The sequence below is a fragment of the Geotrypetes seraphini genome, chromosome 12, assembly GCF_902459505.1.
Source record: "Geotrypetes seraphini chromosome 12, aGeoSer1.1, whole genome shotgun sequence".
Taxonomy (NCBI): Eukaryota; Metazoa; Chordata; class Amphibia; order Gymnophiona; family Dermophiidae; genus Geotrypetes; species Geotrypetes seraphini.
The window spans coordinates 106,128,304-106,151,437 of record NC_047095.1 but is presented as its reverse complement, the minus strand read 5'-3'; the positions used below and the strand labels follow the sequence as shown (position 1 = coordinate 106,151,437).

Here is a 23,134-nt window from a genome sequence, read left to right as displayed (position 1 = left end):
CCCTTTTTTAATGTTTTTTGCCAAAGTTTCTTCCACTCGAAGTTTGGCCTCCCTAACTGCTGTTTTGACCGCTGCGGACCTGGTCTTATATTCTACTTTAGTTTCCCTTCTCTGCGTAAGTTTGTAGGAAAGAAATGCGAGATCTCCTCAGTGAACCATTGGGGTTTATTGTTTCTTTGCCGTTTGTCTACCGATTTTATGTAGCGATTAGTAGCTTCGTGTATGGATGATTTCAGGTACGACCACATAGCTTCCACATTACCGGTCTCTGCTTGGTCCTGCAGCGTCTGATGGATGAAATCTCCCATGCGTGTGAAGTCGGTGCCCCGGAAGTTAAGTACCTTTGTTTTTGTGATTGATTTAGGGAATCCTTTCCTAAGGTTGAACCATACCATGTTATGGTCGCTGGAGGCTAGCGTATCTCCTACCAAGACCTCTGAGACGCTTTCCCCATTGGTGAGTACCAGGTCAAGGATCGCCTGGGCCCTAGTGGGCTCCGTTACCATCTGTTTTAGTTGTGCACCGTTTATGGAGGCCAAAAGCCTCTTGCTGCTACTGGTGGCTGCTGAAAATGTGTTCCAGTCTGCATCAGGCATGTTGAAGTCCCCAAGCAGTACAGTGTTGCCCCGTAGAGTGCTTTGAGAAAAAAAACAAATTGGTATCTGTTCTTTGTTGAGTGACGATGTTCCCAAATGGACTTTATTTGAAAGTATCAAAGTTCCAAAGGTACACTAAAATCATCCACATAAAATAATTCCATCCACATAAAAGTAAATCATCCACATAAGAGCCTTAAAGGACCAAGTCCGCTAGGGATACAGGACTGATTTACCACCAGTATTTGGAAAGGTGCGTTTCCCCTATCACTTAAGAACAAGTTGTGCTTCAAGTAACCTTAAATTGACACTGCAATTCTTCATATTACCTCTGAATTTACCCTTGGACACTGTATTGTGCTTTACCTAGTAAGATCTGCCTATTTCTGTAGATTGAAGCCACGGTGGGACATGGTCATACCGGGTTACAATTTGCTTCGCCGGGACAGGGAGGGCAGAATGGGAGGAGGAGTAGCATTATATACTAAAGATGACATTAAGGTCACAAGAATCACAGATGTCCAATGCACTGGGGAATCCCTTTGGGTTAATATGGCCAGAGGGAAGGACAAATGCCTGTATCTTGGTGTAATCTACAGACCCCCAAGACAAAAGGATGACCTGGATATAGAAATTATCGGAGATATAGAAAATATCACCTTGCGTGGGGACACAGTACTGTTAGGTGACTTCAACATGCCTGATGTGGATTGGGATAAACTTACCTCTGCTTCCGGCAGCAGCAAGAGGCTATTAAACTCTATGAAGGGAGCTGGTCTCAGGCAACTGGTGTTGGACCCAACAAGGGATCAGGCAATTCTGGACCTTTTACTTACCAATGGAGAAAGTGTCACAGAGGTCTCGGTGGGCGACACTTTGGCCTCCAGTGACCACAACATGGTATGGTTCAATCTTAAGAAAGGTTTCACTAAAACTACCACACTGACCAAGGTCCTCAATTTCAGGGACACAAACTTCCAAGACATGGGTTCCTTTGTTCACCAGGCGCTACATAGCCAAGCAGAAACCGATAGCGTGGAAGAAATGTGGTCAACTTTGAAAGCCACCATACAAGAAGCGACAAACCGCTATGTTAAATTAATAAGTAAACGGTGAAGGAACAATAAGCCGCAGTGGTTCATTGCGGAGATCTCAGACCTCATCAAGGAGAAGAAAAAAGCATTCGTCTCTTACAAACAATCAGGGAAACAGGACTCTAGAGCAGACTTCCTGACCAAGTCAAAAGCCGTCAAAACAGCTGTCAGGGAGGCTAAATTCTACATGGAGGAATCTCTAGCTAAGAACATCCAGAAGGGAGATAAATCCTTCTTCAGATATATCAGTGACAGAAGTAAAAACTCAGTTGGGATTGTACGTCTTAAGAAACCAGACGGAGACTATGTGGAAAAGTATTCGGAAAAAGCCCAGCTGTTAAATGAATACTTCTGCTTAGTATTCACTAGAGAAGCACCGGGGCTTGGCCCTCAGCTACAGACAAGGGTTGACTCAATTGACCCGTTTAGTATCTTCAACTTTATGCCCAGCAGTGTCTACGTTGAGCTGTCAAAACTCAAGGTTAACAAGGCAATGGGGCCTGACAACCTACACCCCAGGGTGCTTAGGGAGTTGAGTGAGGTCTTGGCGGAGCCACTCTCCACACTCTTCAACCTCTCCCTCAGTACAGGCAGAGTCCCGTTGGACTGTAAGACGGTTAACATTATTCCACTCCACAAGAAAGGCTCCAAGATGGAGATGGCAAACTACAGACCGGTGAGTCTCACATCAATAGTGAGCAAACTAATGGAAACTCTAATCAAACACCAATTGGATACGATCCTGGATGAGGAGAATCTACAGGATCCCCGTCAATATGGATTTACTAAGGGGAGATCATGCCAATCCAACCTAATCAGCTTCTTTGACTGGGTGACGGGGAAGCTGGATGTTGGGGAGTTCCTGGATATCGTGTACCCAGACTTCAGCAAAGCATTTGATAGCGTACCACACCGCAGGTTACTAAGCAAGATGAGTTCTATGGGATTGGGCGATACATTGACGAAATGGGTTGGGAACTGGCTTGGAGGTAGGCTTCAGAGGGTGGTGGTGAACGGCACTCTCTCAGAAATGACGGAGGTGATCAGTGGGGTGCCGCAGGGCTCAGTCCTGGGCCCGATCCTATTCAACATCTTTATAAGTGACTTAGCAGAAGGGCTGCAAGGTAAAATGATATTATTCGCCGATGACGCCAAACTGGGCAATGTTGTGGGCATAAACACAACAGACGAAGATTCAATGCCTGACAACATGATGCACGACCTGCTCCTCCTGGAGCGCTGGTCTAGGAACTGGCAACTCAGCTTCAATGCCAAAAAATGCAAAGTTATACACCTGGGCGGCCTTAATCCATGTAAGACTTACACCCTTAATGGCGAGATCCTAACAAGAACGGTAGCAGAACGAGACTTAGGGGTGATCGTCAGTGAGGACATGAAAGCTGCCAATCAAGTGGAGCAAGCTTCATCCAAGGCAAGACAAATCATAGGTTGCATACGGAGGGGTTTCGTCAGCCGTAACCCGGAAGTCATTATGCCATTGTATAGATCCATGGTGAGGCCCCACCTGGAATACTGTGTGCAATTCTGGAGGCCACATTATCACAAGGATGTGCTGAGACTGGTCCAGAGAATGACCACCCGGATGGTCTCGGGACTCAAGGATCTCCCTTACGAAGAACGGCTGGATAAATTACAGCTATACTCGCTCGAGGAGCGCAGAGAGAGGGGTGACATGATTGAGACATTCAAGTATCTCACGGGCCGCATCGAGATGGAAGAAGATATCTTCTTCATCAAGGGTCCAGCGGCAACAAGGGGGCATCCGTGGAAAATTAGGGGTGGAAAACTGCATGGGGACACCAGGAAATTCTTTTTCACTGAAAGGGTGGTTGATCGCTGGAATAGTCTTCCACTTCAGGTTATTGAGGCCAGCAGCGTGCCTGATTTTAAGACCAAATGGGACAGACATGTGGGATCTATTCACAAAGAAATGTAGGGGAGGGTCTTTGGGGTGGGCAGACTAGATGGGCCGTGGCCCTTATCTGCCATCTATTTCTATGTTTACTTCTATTTTTTCTTAAAGACAACCTTTATTGAAAGTTTCTTTTTTTATTTAATAAAATCTTTATTCATTTTAAAACTTACAAGTGTGACAGTAAGTTAAAACATTTTAACAATAAATATATCATTTAATATTCAGCAATAAATCAAATCATATAATTTTATCTCCCTCCCTCCACCCCTTTCATATTAAATATAAAATAAAAATACCATATGATGATATACTAAAAACTACCCCCTCCCTGAATATTGAACTTATAAATTTAAGGAAAAAAGGTATCTATTCATTACAATATTTTGTTAACGGCTCCACACATCTTGAAATTTCCTTAAATACCCCTGCTGTGTAGCAATTACTCTTTCCATTTTATACATGTGGCACAACGAGTTCCACCCAAAATTATAATTCAGTCTACTCCAGTTCTTCCAATTACCGTACAAGTAATTTGTTGTATGGCAACCCCTGTCATTATAAGCAAAAGCTTATTATTATTCAAAGATATCTGACTCTTTGCCCTCATTGACATGCCAAATAATATAGTATCATAGGTCAATGCCACTGGGTTTTCTAGTAAACAATTAATTTGGCCCCAAATTGTTTTCCAAAAAGCCATAATAAATGGACAATAGAACAATAAATGGTCTAAAGTCCCTGCTTCAAGATGACATTGCCAACATCTATTAGACTTAGAGCTATCTAACTTTTGTAATTGAACAGGGGTCCATAATTCTCTATGTAACAGAAAAAACCAAGTTTATCTCATAGATGCAGACAGCGTACATCTCATCCTCCAAGTCCAAATTCGTGGCCATTGAGATGCAGAAATTTGATGCTTAATCTCAATGCTCCAAATGTCTCTCAGATCAGTCTTTGGTTTCTTTTTAATAAATCCAGTAAAAAATTTATACCACTATGTTAAGATATGTCCTTACGGAAAATGCTGCAAATTTAAAATACCCTATGTCCACTAAGGGTTCCTTTTACTAAGCTGCATTAAGGCATTAATATGCAGAATAGCATGCACTAAATTGCCATGTGATATATGCTAACATCAGCATTGAACTAGCGTTAGTTCTAGCCACGTAGCATGGGTTTAGCGTGCGCTTAAATGCCGTGTGCGCTAAAAACCCTAACACAGCTTAGTAAAAAGAGCCCTATGTCTGTAGTTTCAAGTCTCTATGTTATGACTATACTGTAAAGATGTAATTTAAATCCTCATGTCCACCAAGTCTGTATTTCCCACCAAAGTTTGGCCTGCTTATACTGTACTGTGAATGTACTCTTGTGACCCGTTCTGGGCTCCTTTGGGACAATGGGATAAATAAATGAATAAATCCTCTATAATAAAACCCTAAGCATGCATGCGCACTTAGGATGGCGTGATCCCTGCCACCATGGTCTCTGGGTCCTTGCCAAATTCCATTTTTGAACACGGAGGCAGAGAAAATGCCGGCGACTCCCCCTCCCGTCCTCACTCACCAACCGCTGCTGCCGCCGCTGCTCCTCTTCAAAGCAGCCTGCTGAGATTCGCGGCCGGCTGTACTGAACCTCGAAGGCCACTTTGCACCTTGGTAGCATGTTCCCTCTGGTGCACGGGATCGCGTCAGAGGGAACGTGCTACCAACGTGCAGATCGGCCTGCGAGGTTTGCTACAGCTGGCTGAGAACCTCAGCAGGCTGCTTTGAAGAGGAGGGCAGACACGAACAACCAGGAAGCCGGATGCTGGATAGCGGGAGCAAGGAAGAGGTGCTGCTGGACATGGGGGAGGTAAAAGGAAGGGAGAAGGGCTACTGCTGGACAGGGGGAGCAGGCAAGGGGTGGTTGTGGACAGCCGAGGAAAGAGAGAGACAGAAAGAAAGAAAGACAGACAGACAGAAAGCGGCCAAGGAGAGAGAGAGAAAGAAAGACACACATATACACATCTATTCTAATACCCGTTAATGTAACAGGCTTAAAGATTAGTAAATAAATAAATCACTTCAAAAATTGTTCTTTTCCTATGCATATTTACCTGGGTGTTCTGGCCCTTACAAATAACAAATTAACAAAACTGTGGTTTCTGCCACCAGTGAAATCTTTTGGTTAACCAGGGTCAGAAATAAAAATATGAATAAGAATTTCAGACTCAGTGGTATTTTCTAATTATTGAACCTAAATTCCACTCTCTCAATATGTTTCCTTTATTTCTCCCATTTTTCTTCCTTTCTGTTAGCAAGCATTTTTTGAAAATGGGAGCCCGAGACCGCGTGTCGACGGGCGTAATGTAACACGGGGCTGGTTGAGCCCTCGTGTTGCCCATCGGCTGGGGGTAGGCAGGTTAGAGTAGTTCGGGGGAAGGGCATAAGAGGACAGGCAGGGATTGGCTGGAAAGCCTGTCAATGAGGAAAAGTTTAAATTCATTGGTGGAGTGGCGAGGGGTTAAAGCTAGCACCCTGGAGGACTCGACTCCTCCTGAGGTCTTCCAGGGCATTTTTTTCCTCCTCCGTGGTTTTTGGGTCGCGTTCGTTAGGGAACTGACATGGCTGCTCGCAGGGAGTCGGAGTCAGCTTCGGAAGAGGAAGTGGAGGTCTCACTGTTGGCGGGTTCCTTGTTGGTCAAAGACCCGTTCGAGAAGGTTGGTAGCAATGGGGTTGTTAGGCCGGAGCGGCGGTCCAAAGTGGAGGCGTTGTCAGCCATCGCGATTGCCGGCTCCGGCTTGGGATTGTATGGTAGGGCTTCCGTTGGGGCTGCGGGGTCTTGCACAGCGTTACAGACCAAAAAGAGAAAGGGGAAATCGGGCGGGAGGAGTTCTGCCAGGCCGGTTGGCTGCAGCTCAGGCACTTCTAGTGCTTTGTTCGTGGAGACTGGGCTGACTGTGGAGGGGGGCTCTGGAGGGGTATCTGCTTCACAGGCTGACATTGGGGGGATGGTCTTAGCTGGTGGATCTGCTGGGAGTGGTGAGGCCTTCCTAGTAGGTGGGATGGGAGAGCGGGGCGGGGCGTTTGGCGCTGCGGTGGAAGGGGTGCGGCCGCAGACCTCATTGGGGGGAGGGCAGGGCCCCTGTCCTCCCGGTTTCCAAGGTCCATGGGGCGCTCCGTGGGGTTTTCTTCAATGGTGGGCGGGTCCGGTCGGTTGGGGTCCGGGTTCCACTTGTTCCCCTTGGGGGGAGCAGTGGCTACCCTGGTGGTCTGGGGGCTTGTGGGTTTGGAGGGCCGGGTTGGCAGATGCCTATGGGTGGTTTTCCGGGATCAGCTTCTGGCTCTGCTTTTATTTTCACAGGGTTCGTCGGCGCCTGAGCGCCCCTACAGCGCCAAAGCGGCGTAGAGTCATTCATCCAACATGGTTGGTGGCACGTCGGAGCTGCAGCGGAGTGTCAGAGCTGAGGCGACGGCGACATGCGACCAGGAGGCAGCGAGGGTAGCTGCTGGAGGTAGCGCTGCATGTTCTTCTGCTTCAGTGGGGGCTGCTGGCGGTGGCGCCTCTGTGTCTACGCCCATATCCACTACGGAGGCCGGTTCTGCTGCGGGTGGCGCATCGGCCTTGGAGACCATCGCGGGACCCTCTACATCGAGTAATGTGGCGCCTGCGGTGGTTGCTGGGGAGAAGAAGGCCAGGAAGCGGGGGAGGGATAGACGGAGACGACGGAGGGGGTCATCTTCTTCAGGGTCTTCCTCTTCTTCTTCTTCTTCTGGGCATGTGACTGGCGGGTTGAGTTGTTTGGTGGCAGGCGGTAGCGGGGTGCTGCTGGTGGCAACGCGAGGTACTCCGGCGTTAGTAGTGTTGACGGAACTCTTGGAGAAGATTCCGCGGGCGTTGCGGCGTAAGATTCGGCGTCGCTCCTGTTTAGACATATTTCAGCTTATGGAGGGCAGAGTTCATAGACGCAGTCGGAAATAATCGAAGCGTGGGACTAGTGAGTCTAAGCAGTTGCCGGTCGCTCGGTCCATCCTTAATTGGATGCGTTCCTTTTTGCGGCTGGCTATGTTTGGGGACGTGCGTGTCCAGGTGACTATGGTCTGTTGTTGAATTATGCTGACTCTGTGCTGGATGCTTATCAACGTTTTGGGGGTTGGTCGTGGCTTAACTACAACGAGGCTTTCAGAGACAAAATGGAGGAGAATACTCACATGTCGTGGGGCACTCAAGATGTTAACTTGTGGCTCACACTTATGTCTGCCAAGCCTTTGAGTGTGCCGTTAGCGGGTAGTCGTGTACCGCAAGGGAGTGCCGGGGGTGGTCGGCCCTTTCGAGCATGGGTGAGGGCGGGGGTGGGCGTTGGAGGTGGTTCCGACACTTGTTGGAGATTTAACAAATCCAGCTGCCCATTCCCGGACTGCAGGTTCCGACACGTGTGTTCCCACTGTGGACAGCCGCATTCTGCCCTCAAGTGCCCCAAACATCCAGTTGGAGGTCTGGCCGGTTGGAGCAAATGAGATTATGGTGGAGCGGTTGCCCACTCCTATACGGGTGGGGCCCTTGCGGCCGTGGTTGCGCCATTACAGCAAGGTTCGAGCAGCGAGGGCATTGGAGTGCGGTTTTTCTTTTGGTTTTGAGATACTGTTTCGGGGTGGGATTTCGGTTACGCGGGTGCGCAACGCGGCCTCTGTTTATCATTTGTCTGCGGTGGTTCATGTCAAGTTGAGTGAGGAAATTAGCTTAGGTCGGATTGCAGGGCCGTTCTGGGAGCGCCCTTTCCCGGAGATGATGGTATCGCCATTGGCGGTGATCCCTAAGAAAGAGCCGGGCAAGTTTCGATTGATTCACAACTTGTCGAGACCGGTAGGCGCTTCTGTGAATGATGGTATTCCCCGTGACTTGTGTTCTGTGCGTTATTCGTCGGTGGATTGTGCCTTGCAGTTCGTTCTAAGGGCTGGTAGAGGTGCTTTGTTGGCGAAGGTGGATAATGAATCTGCTTTCCGATTGTTACCCATTCATCCGCGGTCTTATCCTCTTCTCGGTTTTCGTTTTGATGGCGCTTATTTCTATGACCGTTGTTTGCCTATGGGCTGTTCTATCTCTTGCGCCTATTTCAAACTTTTCAGCACCTTTTTGCATTGGGTTGTGGTGCAGCAGGCGGGTTTGGATTTGGTGGTGCATTATTTGGACGATTTTTTGTTCATTGGCGCTGGCAGTTCTAGGGATTGTGCCCGGTTGAAGGGGGTTTTTGAGCGGTTGGTGGAGGATTTTGGTATCCCCTTGGTTCGGGAGAAGTCGGAAGGTCCGGTGACCTCCCTGGTTTTCCTGGGTATTGAGTTGGATACGGAGGCATTGGTGACGCGCCTTCCTGAAGCCAAGGTTTGGCAGTTGCTTGGTTTTATTGAGCTCATACTGTCCTGGCAAAAGACTACATTGCAAGCGGTCCAGTCGCTGTTGGGTTCTCTTAATTTTGCGTGTAGGGATTTGCCCATGAGTAGAGCTTTTTCCCGCCGCTTGGTTGCCGCCACGGCAGGGGTGCGAAACAAGAGGCATTTTTTGAGGCTCCCTGTGGGTGTGCGGGTGGACCTCCGTATGTGGATATGTTTTTTGCGTGATTTTAACGGCACCTTACCTATGCAAGCACCGGCGGTGTCCAATGGTGATTTGGCATTGTACTCTGATGCTGCGGGTGGAGTTGGTTTTGGTCTGTATTTTAAAGGTGCTTGGTGCGCGGAACGTTATCTGTCGTTTATCTGCCGTCTATTTCTAACGTTGGCCTGTGGATTGGGTTGAGGGGGGATTACCAAAAATATCACTCTTTTGGAATTATTCCCCTTGGTAGTTGCCTGTGACTTGTGGCCTGACCTGTTGCGTGATCGCAAAGTTGTTTTTTGGTGTGATAACATGGGGGTGGTGGAGGTGGTTAATAGATAGGCTGCGCGCTGTTTAGCTGTTAATGGGTTGATGCGGGCGTTGGTGTTGCACTGCTTATGGCTCAACTTGTTTATTAGAGCGCGTCATGTACCTGGGCTGCAGAATGGAATTGCTGACGCTTTATCTCATTTCTATTTTTAGCAGTTTCGTCGTCTGGCTCCGGAGGCAGCGGAGGAAGGTACTGCGATGCTGGAGCATTTGTGGCGCCTGGACGTGAAGGAGTTTGGGAGATGCTCCGTCTGTCGGTAGCTCCTGCCACGTGGTCCCAGTATTCTGCAGGGTTTCGGGTAGTAGCGTTCTTTCTGTCGGGTAGAGGTTGGTCCCCGGGGGATGTGGCCGAGTCTTCCTTGAGGACTTTGTGCTAGACGCTTTCAGAGCTGGGGTCTCTCGAGGGGTGGTTCGTGGGCGTTTGGCGGGTTTTACTTTTTTTTGCCGTGCTTTGGGTTGGGTGTGCCCTTTGTCCAGTTTTGTGTTGCAGCGTTTGCTACGGGCCATGGGTAGAGCGGTGCCGGGGAGGGGGGACCCTAGATTGCCGATTCGGCATGAGTTGTTGGTGCGGTTGCTTCGGGTGTTGACGGAGGTTGCTAGTTCCCCTTTCGAGGCCTGTTTGTTTCGGGCTGCCTATTCATTAACCTTTTTTGGTGCGTTTCGAGTGGGCGAGTTATTGGTCAGTGCTGCTGATAGGGCCAGGGGGTAGGGGGTTACTGGTGCAGCATGTGCGTTTGGGCTCTCAGTCAGTCCATATTTATGTAGTCAGTTCTAAAACTGACCAAGAAGGGCGGGGTCAGTGGATTTTGCTGCGGCGTGTTGAGGGGTGTCTCTCTTGTCCCGTCGAGTGGATGAAAGCTTATTTGGCGGTACGGAGTGGAGCGTCTCCGGTTCTGTTTCTACATGCGGATGGGGCTCCTTTGTCTCGGTACCAATTCCTGGCTGTTTTTCAGCGAGCCTTGGCGAGATGCGGCATGGAGCCTGGGCGGTTTGGGACGCACTCTTTCTGGATCGGGGCGGCGACGAGCGCTAGCGCAGCTGGTTTGCCGGAGGCTGGCATTCAAAGGCTTGGGCGATGGGTTTCTGGGGCTTTTCGGGGTTATATTAGGCCTGGGGACGAAGTCTCGGGGGCTGACGTCGGGACCCAGGGCCATTGAGTGGGAGATTTTGGGTGTTGCAGAACGGGCGGGTGTGTGGTGCTTTACTATGCTGAGTTTGTTGTTTTGCTTTTCAGATGCCAGATGGAGCAGTTATTCAGTTTGGATTGTTGGCCATTCGTTTGTTCATTGGGCCGGCGAATGAGCAGCAATCCACCCAGGGGGATGTTATCTTGAGCTGGGTCATCGCGGAGTCCGTGTGTCCTGGTGGGGTCAACGCGGCATGCGGTGGCGTCATCTGTTGCCTCTGTTGGCGGATCAACGCCGGCGTCCGCGTCATCCGGACATCATATTGTTGCATTTGGGGGGTAATGATTTCGATAATTTGACTGGACGTCAGCTCTTCAGGTGGTTATGTGTGTATATATATATATGTGTGTGGGCAGACAACAGGGTCTTTCCAGATCCCGCTGTTACTGACCACTAAAGCTAAAAGTTAACAAATGAAGATGATGAAATGTTGGTTTGGTGCACTGGTTTATTAATGATTTCCCTGGCTATTCATGTCCAAAAGGTGGTACAAAAGTTTGGCTTTAAGGTATTCCTGCACCTGAGAACCTCAAATTAGACAGGTCAAGAATGTGTATTTGTTAGCATGCATTTGGATTCTTAACATACCTTAACAAATTTAGGGCCCCTTTTATAAAGCTGTGGTAGCAATGCTGCAGCAGTAAATGCACCACAGGTTTGTAAATGGATCCCCTAGTACTTGCTGAACTGACTTAATGCATCTTTTTTTTTTTTAATTTTTTTTTTATTCTTTATTTATCATTTTAAAAATTTTAACAAAATCAAAACATTTTGTACAGAAAGATTGTCAGATCGATCACAAAATAATAAGTAAATTATTAACATAAAAAGAACAATTCAAATCGGACAATCTCAAGTCCTCAATAATTATGTGATCCAAGATATATATAAGAGTGAACTTTTAAGGAAATCAATTATAAATTCTATTTAATAAAGAACAGTATCATGTGTCTGACTTGAGGAATTATTCTATTACCAAGTCCAACAATTACTTAGTTGTTATTGTGGTAGTTGTTGTTATACCCTCTTTTTCCAGACGTTTCAGTGTCAGAAAAGCTGTAAGTTGAGATGGCTCAAAAAACACATACTTATTATCTCGATATCTTACTATACATTTACATGGGAAACGTAAAAAGAAAATGCCACCCAGCTGTGTAACTCCTGCTTTCAACAAAAGAAACTGACGTCTACGATTCTGAGTTTCTCTACTAACATCTGGAAACATTTGAATTTTCAAACCCAGAAACTCCTTACTCTTGTTCCTAAAGAACATTTTCAAAATCCAATCTTTATCCGGCAACAATGCCACAGATAGTATAAGAGTTGCTGGTTTAACCAAATCTTTATCTGATGTTTCCAAAATTGCTGTCAAATTTTGTTGAAGGTCTTGTATTTCCTGTCTCTTATCCTCCGAATGTTGACCCCTTACGTTCATAGGCAAATAATATACTCGAGTGAGAGGAGGCAATGATTCCTCAGGAATATTAAATATCTCCATGAAGTACCTTTTTATCATCTCTCTCGGGTTTACTGATAAGATTTTAGGAAAATTCAACAGTCGTAGGTTATTAGTCCGATAGTTATTTTCCATAATTTCCAATTTTTTTCTAATACTTTGATTATCTTTTATTATTGTAGATTGAACTTGTTTAATCATTTTCACTTCATTTTCAATACCTCCCAATTTTTCTTTGACATTAGAAATTTCCTGTTTATTTTCCTCTATTGTCTGTTTTTGAATTTTTATATTCTTTTCACCTTCTTTAATTTGTTTAGTTAGTGAGTCTCCCAGTTTGGAAACTAAGTCCCAAATTGAATCAAGAGTCACTTCAGCTGGTTTCTCATATTTAAAGAAAGTCTCATGTAAAGTTGGGGAAGACTCACCTTGACTGCCTTCTGTCTGTTGGTCTGGATTTTTTCCTCCTTCTGCTCTATCCGCTGGAACCATCTCTGGACTTAACAAAGCCATAGAGACTTCACCTTGCTGGCTCCCTGATGTTACAGCCTCATGATCAGAGAGTGCTGCTACTTCTGGCCCACTCCTTTCACATGGGGAACTCGCACTCAGCGGTGGGGGAGGTGGACTCCTCTGGTCGGGGCTCAGCGTGGTATCCAGCCCAAGGACTTCCGATCCGGCGTCACTCCACGTCGCAGAGTCCAGCGGGTGATTCCCCGAACCTACTGACTCCCTCTGAAGACGCTGAAGAAAATGTTCAATTGAAGCGAGAGGGGGGTGTTCAAGACGTCGTGAGGCTGCAGCGGCGCTCTTACCCCGTCTCTTCGGCATCGCGACTGACAAATAGTCTGATCGCTGTTGAAATATAAACAATCGTGCCCTCAGCGTCTCACCAGTCACTGATACAAATCAAATCATATATCCTGGATCTGAAGATCTCCTGTATTCGTTCCTATATACCAATAGGCAAATCAATAATCTCCAACTCCCTGGCTCCTCGTGGCTCCAAGGGGCTCCCAAGGGGCCTGGCGAGCCCCTTAGGGCATGCCCCTTCGGCCACGCCCTGCGGTCGCGCGGCTGCGGCCGCAACCGCGGCGGCGTTCTGTTTTTAAATTGTTGGAGACGGACCCGGTGACGTCAGGGGTCCGTCTCTGAAGATGCCTGCTAGGAACCAGTGGAAAAAAGCAGAACCGCTGCTACAGGAAGCCAGGGAGAGAGGCACAATCCCCTCAGATGAAATACTCCGATGCAGGAGATCTCCCGAGTCTCCCGCGGCGGCGTTCTGTTTTTAAATTGTTGGAGACGGACCCGGTGACGTCAGGGGTCCGTCTCTGAAGATGCCTGCTAGGAACCAGTGGAAAAAAGCAGAACCGCTGCTACAGGAAGCCAGGGAGAGAGGCACAATCCCCTCAGATGAAATACTCCGATGCAGGAGATCTCCCGAGTCTCCCGCGGCGGCGTTCTGTTTTTAAATTGTTGGAGATGGACCCGGTGACGTCAGGGGTCCGTCTCTGAAGATGCCTGCTAGGAACCAGTGGAAAAAAGCAGAACCGCTGCTACAGGAAGCCAGGGAGAGAGGCACAATCCCCTCAGATGAAATACTCCGATGCAGGAGATCTCTTAATGCATCTTAACCTCTGACATAATGTGTGAATTCATTAAACATCCATTACAAAGATCTAACTAACATATATTAACCATCATGTAAACCACAAGTTAATGTAATACACCACACATTTTAGTTACATTGGGCTTAAAATTTGCATGAATGGTAATGGAGGAAAAAGTGATTTACTGAGAGTCACAAGTAATGTCTGGAGGGCATCTAGTGAAGGATTTGAACACTGGCTTCCAGCCCAGGGATTAATGGCTTAATATCTGCTTCATTAATTATTTGCATTCATGCAGTTGTTTTTAGAAGTGTTTGTTTCTACCTCACAATTTGAATTCTGCATTTTGTCACAGCTATAGGAGGGATGTCCATTTCCTCTTGCCACTGCCAAAACATCCCTCAGCAGCAGGAATGCTTAATCCCTCTTGCTGCTACCCTCCAGAACTCCTCCCTCCCACTGGTGACACTACCTACCCCAGCAGTTGGGATGCCCACTCTTTCTTGCTGCCCCTCCAAACTGCCTCTCCACATGACAATACCCCCTTCCATGGCACCCCCACCCACATGTAGACCCCTGGCATTCTACCAGCCCCTACCCCCTTACCTTACACCCTCTGACTGGCATACCCACCACTCCAAAATGGGAGGTCTTCCCCTTCCAGATGCATTCTGGGATATACGGGGGGGGGGGGGTGTTAAGACTCTGGCCAGTTACATAAGGCACCTCCTCAGCAGGAGGGATTGGGCATTCCTGTTCCTAGTTGGGGGTCCTCTGTCCACGGCAGCTGGCTCAGCTGATCATGGCAGAAGAATTCACCCCTCTGATCAGAGGGTATTCCCCTGCTGCAATCAACTTATGGCTGCTGTGGTCTGGTAGCAAAGATAGGCAGTTGAAATGTAGGCCAGGGGTTTTCTGCCTATCTTGGCTGAATAGTTGTGATTCTGTAACTGGTGCCCTCAAGTGATTGACACGCCTGAATGAGCATTGGATCATTTGCTGGGTGACACTCGACTTTGCGGTTTTATGAAAGGTTGCCAATTTTATGATTGTAAAATCAGGATACCCTAGACCCGCCCCCCCAGGCCCACCCATCTCTGCCCCAGTCCCGTCCTAGCAATCACTAGTGCTTTCTACTCTGGACTATTGCAATATCGTTTATATGGGTATACCCAAAAAAACAATGAGGAAGCTCAGAATCATTCAGAACTCAGCGATCCGCTTAATATATGGATTAAAAAAGAATGACCATGTCACCCCCTACTACAAACTACTGCACTGGCTGACAGTCGAGGCAAGAATAATATACAAGTTCTCCTGGATATGTTTCAAGCTAGTTTGGGGACTAGCTCCTACGTACCTGTAAACACACTTTGTATTCTACAGCCCAAAAAGACAAACCAGAAACAGCTATCTTTTTGCATACCCAAGCATAACCAATTGTAAATATAAAACCTTTCTGGACAGAACTTTCATGCACCAAGCAAACAAACAACAACATTGGCTAGACAGTTACATTAATAAAGCTGAACTAACCTACAATGTTTTAGAAAACTCATAAAAACTACCTTATTCGACAGATATATCACCTAAACAGAATCTCACCAAACACTATATTTCTTTTCAAAATGCCCTCTGAAATCCTAATTGAACAGCATTTGTAATTTCAGAACCTTTCTTCTAATATGTCCCCTCTGAATCTCTAAACAAACTGTATATTGTAATATATATATATTTTTTTAATTTGCGACTTTTCTTTACAGGTCCGCTCCGAAATTCTTAGCAAACAGTATATTTTGTAATTTCGATTTCTTAAAGTCTCTGTACTCTGTACTCCTTCTACATATTGTAAATCACTGAATGTCCAGCTCTCTTTAATGTAAACCGCCTAGAAGTCGCAAGATTGTGGCGGTATAGAAGAATAAAGTTATTATTATTATTATCCCCTGCTGCCTGCCTTTTCAAAACCCGAACAAAGTGTTGGGTTTTGAAAAGCCATCTAGACACCTGGACATGTCCTCAGAAGGAGGATGTCTGATAACCCTATGAAAGGGGGCCTTGGTTTCAATTTGCTGAAGGCTGATGTTCTTTAAGGGAAGGTTGTAGAAGAGAATATGAAATGAAATCAAAGATGCTGCCTGACCTGTGGGTAGTGGTATATCCTGGAGAGGCTGTAAAACTCACTCGATTGATCAGATGGAAGACCTTCAATTACAGCGGCCAGTGGACCAGATGTTTTGCAGCTATAGTTTGGGACCCCGGAGTCATTTCCTGTAAATATACTTAGAGCAGATCGATATGTGACTAATAAATCAGTAAAAGGATCATAAATGTGGAATCCCAGTGTGTGGTTGGGTAAGAGCTCCGAGCTGTTGTTAATCTCCTCCACTGCAGACACAAAGGCCAGGAAGTTGTAATACTTCAATGGTACAGGTCTTGAAGAAGAATGAAAGAAAGAAAATATGAAAAATCAGCATCAAAATAAAAGATATAGACAGCTATTAAGGTTAGAAACAGAGCTCAAAGTATAACAGAAATTAAATGCTTTTTTAAAATATCCCTCTCTCTCCTCTCATGCATTTTCAATTCTTCAGCCATGCTCATAGGCCACGGCAGATAAATGTTTCTATTTTTTTCTATTTTGGGGTCCTTTTATTAAGGCATGCTAACTGATTTAGCGTACGCTAAAGATTAGCATACTAAATACTAAGGCACTCATAAGAATATGATGGATGCCTTAGCATTTAGCACACACTAATCTTTGGCATATGCTAAATCGGTTAGTGAGCTTTAATAAAAAGGACCCCTTTATTAGGCATTTATTTACCACCTATCAAGATTATCTAAGTGGTTTACAATCAGGTGCTGAAACATTGTACCTATTGGGCCAAATGGGCTCACAATCTATTCAATGTACCGGGGGCAATGGAGGATTGAGTAACTTGCTGAAGGTAACTTTTTATTTTAAATGCCGTTTTGAACATCATTTTGTACTGTTGGTTCAGATGTTACTGCAATTCTTTATATTTGAACTTAACACCAAAAATGATCCAAAAATTGCAGCTGCTCCAGAATATTGCGGTTAGATTAAATTTTGGTCTAAAAATAAATGAAACTGTGGCCTTTGCGTATAAAAATCTTCATTGGCTATTAGTTGAAAGGTGAATTAAGTTTAAGTTAGCTTGCATAGTTAATCTTAAATTACAGACTGACTCTCAGATAATCTGATTTTGTTTTTTTATCATTTGCGTTATTCTTCCACCAGATTATGTGGTACTTTCTTAATACACTAGCTGATCACCTGGCGTTGCCCGGATATTTATTTATCCCAATCTTTCAGTATCGCTAGACTTGTATAAAGTGATCATTGCTGGAACTTGGACTTAAACGGCATTGGGAGTGTCATCTCAGTGAGCCTGAAAACTATGGATTTAATATACCCTTCCAACACCCTTCCCTTCCCCACAATATTTTTTCCCAGATAGTAAGTCATATGTATACCAAGTTTGGTTGAAATCTCTCCATGCATTTATGGATTAGACACTATCTATCATTTTTGATCATTTTTATATGTCACCCCCTTTCCCACCCCCACAGTATATTGTCCCAGATATTAAGTCATATGTACAGTATACCATGTTTGGTTGAAATCTGTCCATGCGTTTATGGATTAGACAATGTTGTTGTTGATAATTTTTATATGTCACTACCTTCCCCCCCACCCCACAGTATTTTTCCCCAGATAGAAAGTCATATGTGTACCAAGTTTGGTTGAAATCTCTCCATGCATTTCAGAGTTATGCTGAGTATTCATATCAGCGAGCCCAAAATCACTATGGGGTTCATAAAAAAAAACCATCTAAAAAGTGTCCTAAATGGCTACTTGGACGATCAAAAAGCCTGATCCAAGTACCTATAACCAAAGCTGGTTTTTAGATGTATCTAAAACAAGCTTAGGCCTTTCCCCTGCCTCTAAATGCACAGAGAGAAAAGAGGCGTGTTTACAGGAGGGGAAAGGGGGGCGGTGGGCGGGAGGTGGGCCGACCTACACCTTGGCGTACAACACATATAACCAAAATATTTGACAGGTTGCCTAGTCGGCATTTATACCTTTTTGACTTAGATGAAGTCAAACCAGGTCTAAGTGCCGAAAAAGGGGACGCTGAGCTGATGGCCACTGGAGCAATCAGTTCAGCGGCCCGGCAACCTACCCACCCACCCACCGCAACCATCGCGGCAGGAGAGATGCCTCATCTCCCCTACCGTGATGCCATCACTCCTCTACCCGAACTGCTGCGACCCGTGGCAGGAGAGATGCCCTTTCTCTCCTGCCGTGGGTCGCGGCAGTTCGGGCAGAGGAGTGATGGCATCGTGGTAGGGGAGATGAGACATCTCTCCTGCCGCAATACATCACCCCCCCACACACAACATTGGGGCAAGAGGGAGCCCAAGCGCTCTTGCCCTGGTAATCGTGACACTCCCCACTGAGTACGATTGGGCCAGGAGGGAGCCCAAACCCTACTTGCCCCGGTGATCCCCCCGAGTATGATCTGGCCAGGAGGGAGCCCAAGCCCTCCTGGTCCCGGTGACCCGCTACCCCCCCCACTACAATACGGGCAGGAGAGATCCCAGGCCCTCCTGCCCTCGACACAACCCCCCTCTCCCCAACGACCGCCCCCGAGCCCTGATCGGCCCCCCCGCCATCCCATGACCCCCCGGCCGACCCATGTGTTTAGGGCCCCGCCCACAGGAGGAGCTTAATGCTCCTGGGCCTATTCAGATTGGCCCAGGTGCCTCAGGCCTCACCTGTGGGTGGGGTTTCAGCTGCCTGGGCAAATCCGGCCCCATTCTGGAGCCGGCTGGCCTGCCGGACGGGCGGTCTTGGCACCCGTCCATCTGGCCAACTTTGAAAGGTACGGGGAAGGAGGAGGTGGGGGTGGGGGGGTCATGGGTTGGCAGGGGAGCTGATCGGGGGTTCGTGGGGGTGGTCTTTGGGGAGAGAGGGGTTGTGTCGAGGACAGGAGGGCTTGGGATCCCTCCTGCCCGTATTGTAGTCGGGGGTGGGGTGTAGGGGGTCGCCGGAGCCAGGAGAGTTTGGCACCCTCCTGGCCTGATCATACTCGATGGGTAGTCGCCGGGGCCAGGAGGGTTTGGTCTCCCACTTGGCCCAATCATACTCTGCGGGGAGATCGCCAGGGCCAGGAGTGTTTGGACTCCCTACTGCCCCAATCGTACTCGGCTGGGGGGGGGGGGGCACGATCGCCGGAGCAAGAGGGCTTGAGCTCCCTCTTGCCCCGATATTGTCGGGTGTGCCGCGGCTGCCGCGGGGCAAGAGGGCTTGGGATCCCTCTTGACCCAATGTTGTCGGGGGGTGCCGCGGGTACCAGAGGCAGGGGGGCTTGGATTCCCTCCTGCCCCAATGTTGTGTGTGTGTGTGTGTGGGGGGGGGGGGTTGAGGGGATTCTGTAACCGGTGTTGTTTTTGACAGACACCAGTTACAGAATACAGCTTTTAGGTGAAGGACTGGCTTCTCCTTCACCTGAAAGCCCTTGTGTTGGACGTTTTGGGCTTATGCGTTTTTTTGGTTCATTATGGTGTATAAGTGTAGACGTCGTGGGGGTGTACTTGTAGACGTAGTGGTTGGCTGGGCATTTAAACAGCTGAAGGTAGGGGCAGGTCATAATCAAAACAAGGACGTTTGTTTTGGTTATGGACACTTTCCCTGCATCTGATTTCAACGTTTAAGGCTTTAGGCCAAATAGGGACTTAGACATTTTTTTGATTATACCCCTCCACAGGTAGACATTAAAATCTAAGGTACACTGAAATCATCCACATAAAATAATTTCATTTTCAATCATTTTTACATGTAACTCCCTTCCCACTCCTACAGTATTCCCCAGATTGTAAGTGATATGTATATCAAGTTTGGTTGAAATCTATCCTTGCATTTCAGAGTTATACTGGAACATGGATATCAATTACTTAAAGTTTTGTAAAAATTTGAAAACTTCTTTATATGACTTGTAATATTCATGATATAATATTTTAATATTGATTGCTTTTGTATTTTCCCATAGATTTGACAGTTTCTATAGATTTAAATTGCCTTGAACCTCTTTGGTGTAGTGTGATTAATAAATTGTGGATTTGATTAGATTAGGTTATATTTCCATCCATAAACTCTTCAGCCTTGATTATGCAGGAGCTAGTGGAGGTTTATTGAGGAAGTGATACCAAGAAGAGATGGATTGGTTGGAAGTATCAGTCAATGTTCCCTGACCTCACCAATGAAAATGTTGCTAGACCCCTGTTGGAACAGGTAGAAATTCATATCAAATTCAAATGGAGATGCTCCCAGACTGTCAGAATTAAGAAAAGATACAAAAGGGAAGGGGAGGCAAAAATGGCAGAGAGGAAAGGAGAGGGGAAGAAAGGGGAAAGATTACATTTTTTTCAATAACCGCTCCTCAGTCCTGGAATGATCTTCCATCTAATATAATAAAATGATAGGCCGCGCATGCGCACTAAAAAAAACGTGTTCCCTGGTCTGTCGCGAAAAAACGAATGCGCATGCGCGGCCCCGCCTCTCACTGTCCATACTTCTGCGGTGGCTTTCAAATTAAAAAAAAAAAAATTACACAGCTGCGGTGGCCTTCCTCTCCCCTGGCTCTCACTGAATGGTACCAGCTCCTCTCTCGAACTGCACCAGGATCGAGAGAGGAGCTGCGGCGGCGGCTTTCAAATACAAATTTTTTAAAAAAGCTGGGGGTCACCGCTCTCACGGTGCGGCTGAGCGCTGGCGGCCGGCGAACCCTAATTGCGGCGGCAGCGGCTTTCAAATACAAAAACAAAAACAGCTGAGGGCAGCAGCTCTCATGGTGCCGTGTTCCCTGATCCGATCTCTGTTCTTCCTGCACCATGGCAGACCACCGCGGGCGGGAGCTCCTGGGGGCCGGCAGCGCGAGCCGCCCGGCCGGTGCTGAGGTCCCGCCTCCCGCTTCCGCCCTACACGGCGCCGCTAGACCCGGCCCTACAAAACGGCCCTACACTCAGATCCGTGAACAGGGGATCAGGAACTAAACAGAGATTTTAAAAAACATACAAACAACAGTGGACAAGGACAGAGACATACAAACACTCACAGAAGGACAGGGGGCTAAAGAGACACATTGAAAAAATCACAAAACACAGAGGACAAGGAGAGAGAGACACACAGACACTCACAGAAGGACAGGGGGCTAAAGAGACAGATTGAAAAAAATAACAAAACACTAAGGAGAGAGAGAGACACAGGAAACAAATGTTACAGCTGGTAGGCTGTTTTAAAGAAGAGGAGCCGCATGCTGGACAGGGGGAGCAGGTAAGGAGTGCTGCTGGACAGGGGGAGCAGGGAAGAGGGTCAGGGGGAGAAAGTAAGGAGTGCTGCTGGGCAGGGGGAGCAGGGAAGAGGGTCAGGGGGAGAAAATAAGGAGTGCTGCTGGACAGGGAGAGCAGGGAAGAGGAACAGGGGAGCAGGTAAGAAGTGCTGCTGGACAGGGGGAGCAGGAAAGAGTGACTGGGGAGCAGGGAAGAAGTGCTGCTGCACAGGGGGAGCAGGGAAGAGGGACAGGGGGAGCAGGTAAGGAGTGCTGCTGGACAGGGGGAGGTAAAAGGAAGGGAGAAGGCCTACTGCTGGACAGGTGGAACAGGCAAGGGGTGATGGTTGACAGCCGAGGAAAGAGAGAGACAGAAAGTGGCCAAGGGGAGAGAGAGAGAAAGAAAGACACACACATCTATTCTAGCACCTGTTAATGTAACGGGCTTAAAGACTAGTTATATATAAGAGAGGAAATGAATTTAGACAAATTCAAAACCAAACTTAAAAGTTTTCTCTTTAAAGATGCTTTTAGTGAATAAACATAATTCCTTTGTCTCTCTTCATCTAATATTTCATCTCTAATCATTTTTGTTTCCCCTCCTAATGTTTTTACCTTAATATATTTAATTTAACACTGATTGTAATCCCTAAATAATTTTTCCTTTTGTTTTTATGTCGTATGTATAAATTATTTAACTTAAATGATTTAAATTTTGTATTAGAATGTTCTTATTAGCAATTTAATTTGTTAAGCTGTATGTTTGTGTGCTTTGTTACCTATATTTTAGATATTTTAACAATTTGTACATCGCCTAGAACTTGGAATAGGCGATTAATCAAAATATATAATAAATTTGGAAACTTGGAGGGGAAGAAGCAGTGAGATGAGTTGAGGGGAGAGAAGAGAGGGGAATGAGTGTAGGAAGGGAGAGAAAAAAAATAAGATAGGAGAAGATGAGCAGAGGGACAGCCCAAACTCCTCCACAATAGTCCCCCTGAATGCTCACATCTCTGGAACCCACACTGCCCTCATTCACACATCGCTCATACTAGGCATAACTTGGAAAACATGAACATTAAATAAATGTTTCTAGCTTTGGAAACTTTTGCATCCAAAGATCCCTTTAACATGAGTTAGTTATATCTGTAGCTCATGCCTTGATCAAGCAATATAAAATCTGCAAGCATATTCAGGCAGTTGCTCAACCATAATGCTACTTACGCGCTAAATGCTTTTAAATAGGGAGGAACATTGAAGGATGGAGTAGTATATGAACTTAAGGTCACCAGAGTTATGAGTCCTCCAATTATGATGTCTCCATCTCTATAATATCCATGTTGTTGTCTTGTTTTGAAGCTCTGAAGTGTGCACTGACACTCGGCCGTCTTCCACAGGATGTCACAGATCATCAATATCAGAACCAGTAGAGCTTCTATCTTTAACGTTATAAAACAGCTTCTGTGAAAATGTTCACCCTTCTTGCTCCAAATGTTAAACTTTTGCATGACAGGAGATGCTTTATGGTTCATGATGGTCTTCTCCAATTGGATATTTGAAGGATAAATAGAAAATGCACGGAAGTAGATTTCTGCATTTACACCAGAGGAAAATGCAGAAAGACAGTAAAATTGAGATGGTGAGGTGACTGCTCTATTTCTAGCTGGGCTCCAACACCTCTGTGGACACTAGATGGTCTCTGTTGTGCCTTGCTGCTCAGAGGTCAAGCCTTAAGGCATATCTGCTCCTGTCATCTGCAATTACTATATAACTATAGGTTGTTGTTTTTAAATATAATCTTTTGGATTTTATGCTTTCATTAACTGGAGACAAACATTAATTTTATTGGAATGCTAGTGCAAGATACAGTGTAATAATATAACAGTGTAATGTAGTTGATGATAACAGGAAAAGATGAAATACCCCATTTACCCTACACAGTTATTGATATTCTGGTCAGATCTGTTATTTTGGGTGGGCCCACAGTTATGTT

General features: G+C 46.5%; 1 pseudogene; it reads right to left on the bottom strand.

Annotated features, from left to right (window-relative positions):
* The window catches only part of LOC117346243, a 77,024-nt pseudogene extending 54,351 nt beyond the window's left edge, over positions 1 to 22,673 (bottom strand).
* Positions 22,674 to 23,134: the final 461 nt, after the last annotated feature.